Here is a 17,522-nt window from a genome sequence, read left to right on the forward strand (position 1 = left end):
ACAAAGGCACACCCACATATCCACAGCCTGCAAGCCCACACACTATCCACATGCTTAAGACAAAAAAAATGATGACTCATCTTCTCATCTTTGATCTCTCTCCCTCCACCTTCTCGAGCTCTCTCTCTCTCTCTCTCTTTCACTCCCCCCCCCCCCCGCCCTCACATCCAATCCATTAGCAAGTAACAAACAGTAATGGCTCTACTCTCTAGGTATATCCTGAATCCCTATGCCCTTCTCACTACCTCCACCACTGCTTTAATCCAGGCAACCATCATCTTTTGCCCAGATTAAAACAAAAGCCTTGTATCTGATTTCCCTGCTTAAACTCTTACTCCTATAATCCATTCAACTCACAAAAGCCAAAAGTACCTTTTAAAAACATAAAATTTGATACTCTCTATCCCATTATCCTGCTGTATTTTCTTCATACAACTAATAACTATCAGAAAATATCTTATCTAATAATTTATTAGTGTATTAGTGACCCGGTGCACGGATTCGTGCACATTGAAAGGAAATTAATTAGAAGGTGGTCAGCGGGGTGGGACTGGGTGAGATGGGCTGGACACACCCTGGAGCCAACCTCCTGTGGTCCCTCCCTGACCGGCTGCATCTGGAGCAGCACCAGGACTCAAAGAGTGCCTGTGGAGTGAGCGGGGTCCCGCCAGCAGGTGGGGTACCTCGGCCTGGCCTGAGCGGATCAAGCCAAAACCAGCTCTCCGACATCCCCTGAGGGGTCCCGGAGTGTGAGTGGGCACTCTGCAAAGTTGCTATTCTACAGCATGTGGAATGCAAACACAAGTGTGCAGTAAACCAGATTCAGGGCCAACAGTGCCCCAGCAACAACATAACCCACGGCTGAGGGTGGAATCGCACAGCCCCATGAGGAATTGGGCTCCCTCCTTTATGGTTTTGGGGTTTGTCACCCAAGAACCACCACTGCCAAGTCACTGCAACTTGGCAGCTCCTGCATTGAGTGTCTGCCCCCTGGTAGTCAGTGCATGTCATAGCAACCAGTCGGATGGTCGGACAATCCAGGACTCCTTAGGGCAGCCGTGGGCAAACTACGGCCCGCGGGCCGGATCCGGCCCGTTCGGCTGTTCCATCCGGCCCGCGGAGCCGAAAGAGCGGAGGGTTCTCTTGCTCTCCCCTCCGCTCCTTCACCAGCAGCAGTGTTAACATGGCAGCGTCGGAAACACGGCCGCAGCTCCTTCTTCTGAGTGGGTGGATTTATATCCGCCCATTCAGTAGAAGGAACAACCTCTCAATCTTCCAGAGGCTCTTGTAATGCCCGCGGACGCGTCTCCCGACATCACCCTGGGAATGCGTAGACACCTTATCGTGTTGATGCAGGGAGACACACCCCTGGAGAGCACAGTATCAGAGCCTTTCTGAGGTAAGATTAAGAGCTCTACTCAAACACAATTTTTTCCTGTTCCCACATTCTGGACATCACAATGACTTGTTAATAAAACAACAAAGACTTTCAGCTGTAAAAATGCGTGCTACAGGGCATTTGTGTTAACATGCACCACTGCACATTAGCATCAACGCAAACATGATGGAAACCTGTGTACCCTGCATTAACCCTAGCTGCGCTGCATTGCAGTACTGCACCACACTGCAACGGCAGCACGGCTAGTGTGAATGAACCCTCATTCAGTGGGTTGAACAAAAAGATTGTATAGAAATGTGATGAACTAAAGATTTTATTACAAAATCGCTTAATTTCAGGGTTTCAGAAGTAATTGGACAAATGAAAAACTGAAAATCAAATGTTCATATCTAATACTTGGATGAAACCCTTTCCTGGTAATGACAGCCTGAAGTCTTGTACTTATGGACATCACCAGATGCTGAGTTTTCTCCCTTGTAATGCTCTGCCAGGCTGTCACAGTAGGGGTATATATATATATAATATCCTGCCATTTCCAGCTTTTAATAAGAAAAACTGTTGCAATGGGCATTTAAAAGTGGCACTTGGTTGTTTTTATAGAGTCCAGTGGATGCAATCTGACATTGATAATGGGCTCTTTCACACTCTGTGCACTGCGGCTGTTTTTTGCCAGTAACGGAAGTGCTAGTGGTAACTACTGGTTACCCATGTTTTGCACTGCCCTAGCACCTCCCATACAAGTGTGTCTGGAAGGCACAGCAATGTGCAGCTATGTGTGTTACCATAAACAAAGGGCCTGTGTGAAAGATACACAGGTTTCCTATGGAGGAAAGGGGTTGTTCTCCATGGTCAGGGTGTGCCTCTGTCCCATGTCTGAACTTTTTCAGATGATTTTGTTATATATATATTTTTTAGAAGACCAAAAATGTTATAGTAGAGCAAATTTAATCACTTGTTTTTATACTTTACTGTCTTATTTTAGTAAAGAATTTAATAAGAGAACGGTACTGTTGGTTTTAGCCCAGTATTAAACATGAGTGGACCAAAGAAAAGGAAAGTGGACAGTGAATGCCGAGTGTTTAAGAGGGAGTGGACAACAAAATATTTTTTCACCGAAGTCCGATCAATGCCGGGATGTCTGATATGCCAGGAAACACTTGCAGTCTTCAAAGAGTACAATCTCAGCCATCACTTTGCCACAAAGCATGGCAACTATGCTAGCAAGCAGTCACCTCAAGAACGGGAGGCTACTGCACAGAGGTTGATGGCTAAATTACAGGCTCAGCAAAATGTCTTTCACAGACAAACTGCAATTCAAGAGACAACTACTGAAAAGATCAGTATGTACATGACATGTACACTAATGTGAAAGCCTTTAAATCGAAGCTGATTTTCTTTTCCAGACAAATTTCAGACAAAGTCTTCACTCATTCTGCCACACTAGCCACACAGAAGGAGACCATCCAAAACGTGAAGAAATACAGCAAATCACTGGATGACCTGCATGCAGAATTCTGTCGTCGGTTTTCTGATGTTGAAAAAATTGACCAGTCACTTCAACTGGTGGCCTGTCCTTTGTCACAAAACCCTGAAACAGCACCAGAAGAGGTGCAACTGGAACTCATCGATCTTCAGTCTGACTTTGTCCTAAAGGAGAAATTCAGCTCTCTTGAACTAAGAGACTTTTATGCTTCACTTAATGAAGCCACTTTTCCAAACATCCGGAGGATGGCACAGAAGATACTGGTGCTGTTTGGGTCAACCTATGTTTGTGAGCAGACATTTAGCGTCATGAACATCAACAAAGCCCCTCACAGATCCAGCTTAACTGACGAACACTTCAGGTCTATCCTGAGAATAGCCACAACAAAACTAACTCCAGACTTTGATGCATTAGCTAAAAAAGGAGACCAACAACACTGTTCCCACTGAAGTTGATGTTTTAAAGACCAAAAACCTTTCAACCCAGTCTACATTGCCATCTACATCTACGTCCCGGGCATAATTTGGAAGTTGCACTAAAGAAAATGTTTAATTTACTGTTTACACATTTTGTTCTTTTCTATTTGTTTTAGTTTTAAATTATTTTATTATATTTAAGTTTAATTTGAAAGGCTTTTGTACCTTTCCTTTGTTAGGCAGTTTTATTTTGCCTTTGCCATCTTCAATGTAAGGTATGTTATTGTGCTATGATTCCTCCATTTTTTGAAGTTTCAAATTATAATAATTAGTGTTCACATTCTTCTTGTTAAAATGTTTGAAATGAATAAAACTATTGAAATAATAATAAAAAAGAGCGTACCCTTTTATGTAATGATGTTTACTTTGAATTTATATTAGTTCACACAAACACTCCATCCATGCTTTTGTTCTGGCCCTCCGGTCCAGTTTAAGAACCCATTGTGGCCCTCGAGTCAAAAAGTTTGCCCACCCCTGCCTTAGGGGATGTCGGACTGCGGGTTTCGGCCCAATCCCCACAGGCTAGGCCGAGGGACCCCACCAGTGCATGAATCCATGCACTGGGCCTCTAGTATGAATATAAGATCTTTGGTTAATCTCTCCGCACCCTCTACCATCCTCCCTTCCCGCTGAGAATCATCAGTGTGTTCCATGTTTCCATACCTGTGCATTGAGTATCTGCCCCTGGTGGTCAGTGCACATCATAGCTAACAGTCGAACGGTTGAATTGTCAAATGGTCGAACCACTGCTTAGGCTTTTATATGGAGGCCCAGTGCACAAATTTGTGCACTGGTGGGGGGTGTGGCCTGTGGGGATCAGCCCACTGTGGGAGCAGCTGCTCATCCTGGTCAGGCAAGCAGCACTCCCACTGTGGGAGTGCACTGACCACCAGAAGATAACTCCTGAGTTGAGCGTTTTCCCTCTGGTGATCAATGTGCATCATAGCAACTGGTCAACCAGTCGTTCTGGTTGTTCCACCATTCAGTCACTGGGCTTTTATATATATATACATAGATTGTATGCCTCTCCTGATTAAAATTCAAGCTACATAAAATATAGGACTTGGTTTGTCTCTTTCACCATTACATCTGCAACAAACAGAACAGTGCTTGGCATATAGGAGATGTTCAATAAGTATTTTCAGAATGATTGAATGATTATTGGACAAACTTTTAGTGAGTAGTTATCTAACAAAGCTGTGCTAGGTTCTATGGGTAATGAAGACAAAGAAGATATGGTCCCTGAACCAGATAGAAGAGACACAAACATTACATAATTATAACAAAATATTGTGAATGTAATAACAAAAGTATAAATCAAAGGCACTGGAAGGTCATCTGATTATATTTGGGTAAGATGCAGGAAGCTTCAGAGAAGAGAATAAATTTGAACTGCAATTTGAAGAATGACTACATTTTCCAGGCAGAAAATGTGCAATGGCCATGGCAGGCAAAGGCAACAGCACAGACAAAGAATTGAGTCTTAAGCAATGATAAAGAGCACACGGATGCTGACTATTATTCAGGAAACAATAACTAGTTTGGTGGGTAGAGTGGAAGATATCTATGGGAGGAAATGATAAAAAAAAAAAGGAAGCTTGAAGAAGTGGGCTGTGGTCAGACAATAAATGGTTTTATATGCCTTGTGAAGAAGTTTGGTATTAAATCTTGTAGGCAGTGGGGACTCAATTGCAACCAAAGAATAAAAGGGATTCATCCATTCAAGAAATATTAACTGAGTATCTGATTAGATTTGCTTTTTTAGGAAGATAACCCTGGCAAAGTGGCAAGAGTGCAGTTAAGTGGGAAACAAAGGGGAGGTGGGCAGAACAATTAGAATGCAGCCATCAATCCAGCTAAGGCAGTGGTACTCAACCATGGCTGCACATTAAAATCACCTGTGAATCCTTTTAAAATCCTGATTTCTGAGCCTCATCCTCCGGAAATTCTGTTTCTTTATTACTAATGTTGTGGCCTCACCCCATAACAAAGAAACAGAATTTCCGGAGGATGAGGCCCAGAAATCAGGATTTTAAAAAGAGTCCCAGGTGATTCTAATGTGCAGCCAAGGTTGAGAACCACTGAGCTAGGGGATTTATTAAACACCATAGGTTACCAGCCCTACCCCAGAATTACTGAATCTAAATTTCTCATGATGGAATTCAAGAATCCATGTTCAATTTATTCATTGTTCTTTGAAAGCAATACATGTTTATGGAAAAAATACTCAAACCCACCTCCTGCAACAACAAATACAATTACTCATACTATCCACACCACCTGCCTCCACCAATGTCCCATTGCTCCAGAGTGTCCAAGGTTGAGAATTACTGTGCTATGAGATCCAATTACCTACGATTTTTTTCCAAAATTTCAATAATAATAAGAATCACCTGGAACAAACTGTATTTTTAAGAGAGCTAAGCAGGCTTCTCCCCTCCAAAGTCTGATTCAGTGGATTTTAGCTGAGCCTGGGAGACATTTACACCAGATGAGTTTTATCAGGTAATTTGGGACACCTGTCAGAATCCTAATATACACCACTCCGTCCCAAACTTTAATATACATAGGAGTCACCTGGATATCTTTTAAAAAGACTGATTTAGAATCAGTATATTTGAGGTGCAACCCAAGTTTCTGCATTTCAAACAAGCTACCATGTGCTGCCACTGTAGCTAGCACAGGGACAAAACTTCACTGAGCACTGGTTCTCAACCCTGACTATCCATTAGAATCACCTGGGGAGCCTTTAAAACTCTCAGTCACCAATCATTTCCAAACTCTTCCAAAACAGAAAAGGAGATATTGCTTCCCAACTGATTTTATGAGTCCAAGAATACCACAATATCAAAGACAGGTGAAAACACTACAAGAAAAGAAAATTATAGGCCAATATCCTTTATGCATATTGATGCAAAAATCCTCAACAAAGGCTTTTTGTTTACCATGGCAGCAGGCAGGATATGAGTGAGGGAGAGACTGTAAGGAAGTGAGATGGGAGTGTGTGATGTGTGGGGTGTGTGTGAGCGTATGTGTGAGGGACAGTTAGATCTAACAAGAGTCTGGGGGCTGGCGGATCAGGCTTTACTGGACAGGAAGTCCCTGATACCCCCAGAGTCACTCCCCCTGACAGGTGTGTTTCTGGCACAGAAACAATACCATCTTGAAGGGGAGAGCAGTCTCTGACAGGAGCACAGCCACACCAACACCCACACTGTCCTTAGACATCACCCCGGACAACTCAGTGAGCCACAGAGTGCACGGCACCCCAGCCAGAGTGACGCCTCCCTGGCTGTTGAATCCAGGACCCCAGCAGAGATAGGGAGAGTGCACAACACCCAGGCCGTAGGCTCCAAGACCACCCCAGGAATTCGCAGAGTGCATGCCACCCTGACCAGAGTGGTGCCACCACGGCCAGAGTAGTGCCACCCCAGCCATAGGCTCCAGGACTCCCGGAACCTGGCCACAGGCATCTGGACAACACAGCGAGTTGCACACGAGTGGGATCTCACAGGTGACCCTTGCCAAGGAGCCAGGACCCTGAGAACATCCACAACAGCTTGCACAATGAGGACACAGTTGAGCAAAATGGTCCGGAAACCTGTGAGGAGTTGCCATCCATGAATGGAATAATAACATTCAACAGCCAACTATATCAGGAGAACCCAAATAATTCAAGTAGGGGAAAACCAAGATGGCGGCATAGGTTAACGCTGGAGATTGCTGCCTCAAACAACCATTTCAGAGATATAACTAAAGGACAGAAAGGACATCATCCAGAACCACAGGAAGGCTGGCTGAGTGGAAATTATACAACTAGGAGGAAAGAGAATATCATACCCAGACTCAGAGGAGGCGCAGTGCTGAAGTGAAATACTCAGGTGCGGAGTGCGCGCGCGGAGCGGGCTGGCGGCGAGGGCACGGTTGTTGTTTTCAATCGGGAGGGAGTTTCAGACTCTGAGCTCCAGATCCAGCGAGTCTCTAGGGACCCAGACTCAAACGGGAGAAGTGGGACTGTCTGGCTTCGGTCGGAACTCTAAGGCAGCTTTCTCTCCAAGGTTTGCAGCAGTTGCTGGGACTCTGAGAGGCAGAGCCCCTAGGGACGGAACTGAGAGCAGCCATAACTCCTTGCTCCGCCCACCTTGTAGATCCCCAGGGACCCGCCCTGCCCAAGTCCTGCGCTGAGCCATTTGCCAGATAGCCTCAGGCAAAGGCTAGATTAGCACCACCCTAGAGATCCAGCACAGAAGCTCTCCCACTGCAGACACAGCTGACTCTCATAGCCAGTTAGCCTGGAGGGCAAATCACCCCTGGTATTGCCGACAATCAAGGCTTAACTACAACAAGACTGTGCACAAAGACCACTAGGGGGTGCACCAAGAAAAGATAAAAAAATGCGGAGACAAAGAAACAGGACACAAATGTCAGAAATGTAAGATATAGAGCTCAAAACCACACTTTTAAGGTCTCTCAAGAACTGTCTAGAAGCTGCCGATAAACTTAGTAAGGCCCTCGAAAAGACTGGTGAGACCGCCGATAAATGTAGTGAGATCCTCAAGAAATCTAATGAGACCCTCGATATTGTGATAAAGAACCAACTAGAAATTAAGCATACACTGACTGAAATAAAGAATATTGTACAGACACCCAACAGCAGACCAGAGGAGCGCAAGAATCAAGTCAAAGATTCGAAATGCGAAGAAGCAAAAAACACCCAACCGGAAAAGCAAAATGAAAAAAGAATCCGAAAATACGAAGATAGTGTAAGAAGCCTCTGGGACAGCTTCAAACGTACCAACATCAGAATTATAGGGGTGCCAGAAGATGAGAGAGAGCAAGATATTGAAAACCTATTTGAAGAAATAATGACAGAAAACTTCCCCCACCTGGTGAAAGAAATAGACTTACAAGTCCAGGAAGCGCAGAGAACCCCAAACAAAAGGAATCCAAAGAGGACCACACCAAGACACATCATAATTAAAATGCCAAGAGCAAAAGACAAAGAGAGAATCCTAAAAGCAGCAACAGAAAGAAACCCAGTTACCTACAATGGAATACCCATACGACTGTCAGCTGATTTCTCAACAGAAACTTTGCAGGCCAGGAGGGAGTGGCAAGAAATATTCAAAGTGATGAATACCAAGAACCTACAACCAAGATTACTTTATCCAGCAAAGCTATCATTCAGAACAGAAGGTCAGATAAAGAGCTTCACAGATAAGGAAAAGCTAAAGGATCAGGGACATAGAAAGGGAATGGACTGACTATTCTTGAGGGGGAAAGGGGTGTGGGAGATGCGGGAAGAGACTGGACAAAAATTGTGCACCTATGGATGAGGACAGTGGGTGGGGAGTGAGGGCGGAGAATGGGGCGGGAACTGGGAGGAGGGGAGTTATAGGGGGGAAAAAGAGGAACAAATGTAATAATCTGAACAATAAAGATTTAATTAAAAAAAATAATAATAATAATTCAAGTAGGGGAACGAACTAGAATATCCAGCTCAGGAGATCTGAGAAACTGTACCACTGAGTCCCACAAAACCCCTAATAAATAAGATCACAACTAAAAAATTTGGAGTGGCATAGCAGTTAGATGTAAGACATAGAAACAAATAAAAAGGGACAGTAAGAATAGAGAACCCAGAAATCAACCCAAACCACTATGCTCAATTAATATTCGACGAAGGAGGCATGAACATACAAAGGAGTAAAGACAGCCTATTCAATAAAGGGTGTTGGGAAAATTGGACACATACATGCAAAAAAACTGAAACTAGACCACCAACTAACACCATACACAAAAATAAACTCAAAATGGATAAAGGACTTAAACATAAGACGGGAAACCATAAAAATACTAGTGGAATCCACAGGCAGCAAAACATCAGACATATGCCAAAGCAATTTCTTCACTGATACTGCTCCTAGGTCAAAGGAAACTAAAGAAAAAATAAACAAATGGGACTACATGAAAATAAAAAGCTTCTGCACAGCAAAAGAGACCATCAACAAAGCACCAAGAAAGCCCACTGCATGATAAAACATATTTGCCAATGTTATCTCTGATAAGGGTTTAATCTCCAAAATGTGCAGAGAACACATGCAACTGAATAAAAGGAAAATAAACAATACAATAAAAAAATGGACAAAGGACCTAAATAGACACTTTATCAAAGAGGATATAAAGAAGGCCCATGACATATGAAAACATGTTCAAAATCACTAATCATCGAGAGTTGAAAATCAAAATGACAGTGTGGTACCACCTCACAGCTGTCAGAATGGCTGTCATCAATAAATCAACAAATGCCAAGTGCTGGCGAGGATGCGGAGATAAAGGAACCCTCATGAACTGCTGGTGGGAATGCAGACTGGTGCAGCCACTGTGAAGAACAGTATGGAGTTTCCTCAAAAAACTAAAAATTGAACTCCCATTTGACCCAGTAATCCAACTTCTAGGAATATATACCAAGAAACTACACCAATCAGAAAGGGTATACACACCCCTATGTTCATAGCAGCACAGTTCACCCTAGCTAAAATTTGGAAACAGTCTAAGTGTCCATCAGTAGATGAGTGGATTAAAAATGGGGTAAGTCTATACAATGGAATACTATGCTGCGGTAAAAAAAGGAGTTCTTACCATTTGAAACAGAATGGATGGAACTGGATAGCATTATGCTAAGTGAAATAAGCCAGTCAGAGAAAGATAAATATCATATGATCTCACTCATTTATGGAATAAAATGAACAACATAAACTGATAAACAAAAACAGATCCAGAGACAGAAGCATCGATCAGACCGTCAAACCTCAGGGGGAAGGTAGGGGAGGGTGGGGGTAAGGGGTAGAAACCAACCAAAGGACTTATATGCAAGAATATAGGCCTAACCAATGGACACAGGCAACAGGGGGGTGAGTGCATGACAGGGGGAGGGGGTAAAGTGGCAATAAGAACACATATGTAATAACTTAATCAATAAAGAAATTTAAAAAGGAGAACCAAGATGGCGGCATAGGTTAACGCCGGAGTTTGCTGCTTTGAACAACTACTTCAAAAGTGAAACTAAAAGACAGAACGGACATCACCCAAAACCACTGGAACGCTGGCTGAATGGAAGTCCTACAACTAGGAGGAGAGAGAAACGCATACGGACACTCAGAGGAGGCGCAGTGCTGAAGTCAAATTCTGAGGTGCGGAGTGCGCGCGCGGAGCGGGCTGGCGGCGGAGGGCGCGGTTGGCGTTTTCAATCGGGAGGGAGTCGCAGACTCTGAGCTCCAGATACAGGCGAGTCTTTAGGGACCCAGACTCAAACGGGAGAAGCGGGACTGCCTGGCTTCGGTCAGAGTGAGTGCAGCTTTCTCTCCGAGCTTTGCAGCGGGTGCTGGGACTCAGAGAGGCAGAGCCCCTGGGGACAGGACTGAGAGCCGCCATCAGTGCTCTCTCCGGCCCACCCTATTGATCCTGTGCGACCCGCCCCGCCCAAGCTCTGCACAGAGGCATTTGCCGGATAGCCTCAGGCAAAGGCTAGATTAGCACCTCCCTAGAGGACAGAAGTTCTCTCACTGCTGACACAGCTGATTCTCATAGCCACTTGGCCTGGAGGTCAAACCCTCCCTGGAATTAGCTACAAGATTTAACTATAAGACTGCGCACAAAGACCACTAGGGGGTGCACCAAGGAAGCATAACAAAATGCGGAGACAAAGAAACAGGACAAAATTGTCAATGGAAGATCTAGAGTTCAGAACCACACTTTTAAGGTCTCTCAAGAACTGTTTAGAAGCCGCCGATAAACTTAATGAGATCTACAAGAAAACTAATGAGACCCTCGATGTTATATTGGGGAATCAACTAGAAATTAAGCATACACTGACTGAAATAAAGAATATTATACAGACTCCCGACAGCAGAACAGAGGAGCGCAAGAATCAAGGCAATGATTTGAAATGCGAAGAAGCAAAAAACACCCAACCGGAAACGCAAAATGAAAAAAGAATCCAAAAATGCGAGGATAGTGTAAGGAGCCTCTGGGACAGCTTCAAGCGTACCAACATCCGAATTATAGGGGTGCCAGAAGAAGAGAGAGAGCAAGATATTAAAAACCTATTTGAAGAAATAATGACAGAAAACTTCCCTCACCTGGTGAAAGAAATGGACTTACAGGTCCAAGAAGCGCGGAGAACCCCAAACAAAAGGAATCCAAAGAGGACCACACCAAGACACATCATCATTAAAATGCCAAGAGCAAAAGATAAAGAGAGAATCTTAAAAACAGCAAGAGAAAGAAACTCAGTTACCTACAAGGGAATACCCATACGACTGTCAGCTGATTTCTCAACAGAAACTTTGCAGGCCAGAAGGGAGTGGCAAGAAATATTCAAAGTGATGAATACCAAGAACCTACAACCAAGATTACTTTATCCAGCAAAGCTATCATTCAGAATTGAAGGTCAGATAAAGAGCTTCACAGATAAGGAAAAGCTAAAGGAGTTCATCACCACCAAATCAGGATTATATGAAATGCTGAAAGGTATCCTTTAAGAAGAGGAAGAGGAAGAAAAAGGTAAAGATACAAATTATGAACAACAAATATGCATCTATCAACAAGTGAATCTAAGAATCAAGTGAATAAATAATCCGATGAACAGAATGAACTGGTGATTATAATAGAATGAGGGACATAGAAAGGGAATGGACTGACTACTCTTGGGGGGGAAAGGGGTGTCGGAGATGCGGGAAGAGACTGGACAAAAATCGTGCACCTATGGATGAGGACAGTGGGTGGGGAGTGATTGCGGATGGTGGGGCGGGAACTGGGAGGAGGGGAGTTATGGGGGGAAAAAAGAGGAACAAATGTAATAATCTGAACAATAAAGATTTAATTAAAAAAAAAAAAAAAAAAAAAAAAAAAAAAAAAGAAATTTAAAAAGGAGGGGGGGACAGTTTAAATGGGAAGGCAAAGAAACAATTCCCAAAGCAAAGCAAAGGAGGAATCTCCAGAAAGGAACTAAATGAAATGGCGGCAAGAAACTTGTCAAAGAAAAAAATTCAGAGTAATGGCTGTAAGGATGCTCAACCATCTGATTGAGAATTACAAACAACTCAATGAGAATTAGAAGGAGCTGAATGAGAAATACACCAACATGGATAAGAATCATACGGAAATGTAGAATGACATAGCTGCAATAAAGAACTCCTTGGAAGGTTTCAATAGCAGAGTAGAAGAAGCTGAGCACCAAAACAGCAAGTTAGAAGAAAAGGTAGGAAAAAACCCCAAGCAGAGAAGCAACTGGAAAAGCATTAACAAGCAGGAGGAGAGTTTAAGGGAGGTATAGAACAACATGAAGTGAAGCAACATCCACATAATAGGGGGAACAGAAGGAGAAGCTGGGGAAGGGATAGAAAACCCCTTTAAAGAAATAATAACAGAAAATTTCCCTGACTTATGGAAGAAAAAAATAACACAAGTCCAAGAAGCACGGAGAGTACCAATCAAGATGAACCTAAAAAGACCTACACCAAAACACATAATAATTAAATTGGCAAACATAAAAGAAAAGAAGGAATCTTAAAGGCTGTGAGAGAGAGAAAGAAAGTTAATGTAAGGGATCTGCAATTAGACTATCAACTGATTTCTCAACAAAAAGACATCAGACCAGAAAGGAATAGTATAAAGTATACAAAGTGATAAAAAGCAAGGGACTGGAAGAACCACCAAGATGGCGGCATAGGTAAACACCTGAAATTGCTGCCTAGCACAACCACTTCAAAACTACAACTAAAAGACAAAATGAACATCACCCAGAATCACAGGAAGGCTGGCTGAGTGGAAATTCTACAACTAGAAGGAAAGAGAAAATCACACTGAGACTCAGAAGAGGTGCTGAAGTAAAGTGCAGAGGTAAGAAGGCACGTGTGGAAAGGACTGGCAACAGAGGACTTGGCTGTCTTTTTCAATTGGGAGGGAGATACAAGCTCCCGACTGCTCTGAAGTCCAGTTCCAAGTGAGTCTCTGGGGACCCAGACTCATACAGGGGGAAACTGGACTGTCTTGCATCAGTCAGAACTCGAGGGCAGCTTTCTCTCAGAGCTGCTTTCATCGATTACCAGGACACTGAGACGTGGGGCGACTTAGGGTAGGACTGAGGATCAGCCATAGCTGTTTGCTCTGCCCTGGTGATTCCCTGAGACACCACCCCACCCAAGCTGCATGCAGAGGCTTTTGCATATGAATGACCTGGCCCTTTGCAATCTAAAATTACCTAACAAACTGCACCTGTGTCAGAGAGACCCAGAAAATCCAAAAGAAGGCCCAAGGCCCCACAGCAACTTGCACTGATTCACAGGTGGGCCTCATCTGGGCACCTCCAAACCCCAAACAAGAGGAATCTGCAGATCTCTCCGTGGATCCTGCTGGGTAGCCTCAGGCAGAAGCTAAATTAGCACCTCATTAGAGATCCAAGAGCCAGTATACCCAGTGGTCAGAGTGGGACCATCCAGATTACAACTCCTCAGATCCATAAGGGATACACTCAGGGGGCAGACTCAGTGAGCACCAAAGCCCCCACTGAAGCAAGTCTTGCCCTAGAAGGGTTTCTCCAGCACAGATGTTCTCCCACCGTAGACACAGCTGATTCTCACAGCCAACTGGCCTGGAGGTGAATTCCTACCAGTGATACCAACAGCAATCAAGGCTTAACTACAACAAGACTGAGCACACAGCCCACAAAGGGGTGCACCAAGAGTGTCCACCTCAGGTAATTGGGGAGGCTGAGCCACTGGGCCCTATAGGACACCTAGCACACAAAGCCACTCTATCAAGACAGGGAAGCAGCCAAAATGCGGAGACAAAGAAACAGGTCACAAATGACAGAAATGGAAGAAAGCAAACGACTGGATATAGAGTTCAAACCCATGGTTATAAGGTTTTTCAAGAATTTTCCAGAAACTGCCGATAAATTTAGTCAGACCCTCGGTAAATCTAGAGAGACCCTTGAGGATATGAAAAAGGTCCAACTAGAAATTAAGCATACACTGACTGAAATAAAGAATAACATACAGAGATCCAACAGCAGACTAGAGAATCGCAAGAATCAAGTCAAAGATTTGAAATACGAAGAAACAAAAAACACCAAACCGGAAAAGCAAAATGAAAAAAGAATCTGAAAATACGAAGATAGTGTAAGGAGCCTCTGGGACAGCTTCAAGCGTACCAACATCCGAATTATAGGGGTGCCAGAAAAAGAGAGAGAGCAAGATATTAAAAACCTATTTGAAGAAATAATGACAGAAAACTTCCCCCACCTGGTGAAAGAAATAGACTTACAAGTCCAGGAAGTGCAGAGAACCCCTAACAAAAGGAATCCAAAGAGGACCACACCAAGACACATCATAATTAAAATGCCAAGAGCACAAGACAAAGAGAGAATCTTAAAAGCAGCAAGAGAAAAAAAGTCAGTTACCTACAAGGGAGTACCCATATGACTGTCAGCTGATTTCTCAACAGAAATTATGCAGCCCAGAAGGGAGAGGCAAGAAATATTCAAAGTGATGAATACTAAGAACCTACAACAAAGATTACTCTACCCAGCAAAACTATCATTCAGAATTGAAGGTCAGATAAAGAGCTTCACAGACAAGAAAAAGCTAAAGGAGTTCATCACCACCAAACCAGTATTATAAGAAATGCTGAAAGGTATCATTTAAGAAGAGGAAGAAGAAGAAAAATGTAAAGATAATAATTATGAACTACAAACATATATCTATCAACAAGTGAATATAAGAAGTGAATAAAAAATCTGATGAACAGAATGAACTGGTGAATATAATAGAATCAGGGGCATAGAAAGGGAGTGGACTGACAATTCTTGGGGGGAAAGGGGTTTGGGGGTACAGGATGACACTGTACAAAAATCATACACCTATGGATGAGCACAGTGTTGGGGAGGAGGGTAAGGGAAGAGGATGGGGTGGGAACTGGGTTCAAGGAAGCTATGGCGGGAAAAAAGGGGAAGAACTGTAATAATCTGAACAATAAAGATTTAATAAAAAAAAAAAAAAGAAAGAAAAGAAAAGCAAGGGACTGTGTCCAAGAATACTCTATCCAGCAAGGATACCATTCAAAATTGAAGGTGAAATCAGCAGCTTTGCAGACAAAAAACGGTTAAGAGAATTCATTACCTCCAAACCACAAATGAAAGAAATGCAAAAGGGACTATGATAAAAAAAAAAAAAAAAGGAAGAACACAGGTGTAAAAACTAAAAATGGCAACAAACAAGTACTTATCCTATATAATAAAACCCTAATATGCAAATCGACTAAATGGCGGAACTACCGGCCGCTATAACACAAACTGACCACCAGGGGGCAGATGCTCAACAAAGAAGCTGCCCCCTGGTGGTCAGTGAGAACCCACAGGGGATTGCTGCTCAGCCAGAAGCTGGGCTCATGGCTGGTGAGTGCAGTGGTGGTGGTGGGAAACTCTCCCGCCTCCACTGCAGGTGGGAGATAAGGAACAAGGGGTCCAGAACTGCGAGAGGGATGTCTGACTGCCGATTCAGGGGGGGGATCGGGCCTAAGCCGGCAGGTGGACATTCTCCAAGGGGTCCCAGCTGGGATAGGGTGTGGGCCGGGTTGAGGGACCCCACCCGCCATGAACACATTTTGTGCACCGGGCCTCTAGTCAATAATAACATTAAATGTAAATGGACTTAATTCTCCAATCAAAAAATATAGAGCAGCTGAATGCATAAGAAAACATGACCCATATATATGCTGTCTATAAGAGGCTCACCTCAGAACGAAGGACTGATAGAGACTGAAAGTGAAGGGATGGGAAAAAATTCCTCAGGCAAATGGAAATGAAAACAAAAAGTAGGTTAGCAATACTTATATCTGATGAAACAGACCTCAAAGTGAAGTGCATAAAAAGAGATAATGAAGGCCACGTCATAATACTAACGACTTGATACAAGAGGATAGAACTCTGGTAAACATATGTGCACCCAATACACGAGCATCCAAATACATTAAAAATAAATAAATTAAAAAAAACAAACAAACAAAAAAAAAACTTCTGGCCGAAACCAGTTTGGCTCAGTGGATAGAGCGTCGGCCTGCGGACTGAAGGGTCCCAGGTTTGATTCCGGTCAGGGGCATGTACCTGGGTTGCGGGCACATCCCCAGTGGGGAGTGTGCAGGAGGCAGCTGATCGATGTTTCTCTCTCGTCGATGTTTCTAACTCTCTATCTCTCTCCCTTACTCTCTGTAAAAAATCAATAAAATATATTTTAAAAAAAAAAAAACTTCTGGAAGATATCAAGGGAGAGACCAACAGCAATACAATAATATTAGGGGTCTTTAATACCACACTGACATAATTGTTTATATCTTCTAGACAAAAAAATCAATGAGGAAACAGCAATGTTAAATAACTCACTAGATCAGATGGGACAAATTGACATTTTCAGAACATTATACCCCAGAGCTACAGAATATGCATTCTTCTCAAGTTCACGTGGAACATTTTCAAAGTTAGACCACATGTTAAGACACAGGCTAATTCTATCAAGCCTCAAGAAATCATATCAAGCATCTTCTCAGCTCACCATGGCATGATAAATAGCATCCTATTAAACAATGATTGGGTTACAAAAGTGATCAAAGAAGAAATGAAAAACATGCTGAAAAAAATGACAATGAAAACGCAAGAACCCAAAATCTACGAGACACAGTGAAACCAATCTTGAGAGGGAAGCTCATAGCACTACAGGCTTACCTCATAAAAACAAGAAAAACTTGCAATAAATTATCTAACCATATAACTTAAAGAATTAGAAATAGAGCAACAAAAAAAAAGCCATTCTTCGAAAAAAGAAGAGAATAATAAAGATCAAAGAGGAAATAAATTACATAGAAACACACAAAGACACACACACACACACACGAATACAAAATATCAATAAAACCAAGAGCTAGTTCTTTGATAATATAAACAAGATTGATGAACCAATTGCCAGACTCATGAAGAAACAAAGAGAGAGGACCGAAATAAACAAAATCAGAAACGAAAGAGTTGAGGTAACCACTAACCCCACAGAAGTACAAAGGAATTCTGCAAAATACTATGAACAACTCTATTCCAACAAACTGGACAATCTTG

At 43.0% G+C, this 17,522-nt stretch overlaps 1 protein-coding gene across 1 annotated transcript in view; it reads right to left on the reverse strand.

Moving 5' to 3' along the window:
• Positions 1 to 17,522, reverse strand: part of OPHN1 (oligophrenin 1) — a 629,793-nt gene that overhangs the window by 540,278 nt on the left and 71,993 nt on the right. The gene's annotated exons all lie outside the window — the stretch shown is intronic.

This window comes from Myotis nattereri (genome assembly GCF_964212035.1).
Source record: "Myotis nattereri genome assembly, chromosome: X".
Taxonomy (NCBI): Eukaryota; Metazoa; Chordata; class Mammalia; order Chiroptera; family Vespertilionidae; genus Myotis; species Myotis nattereri.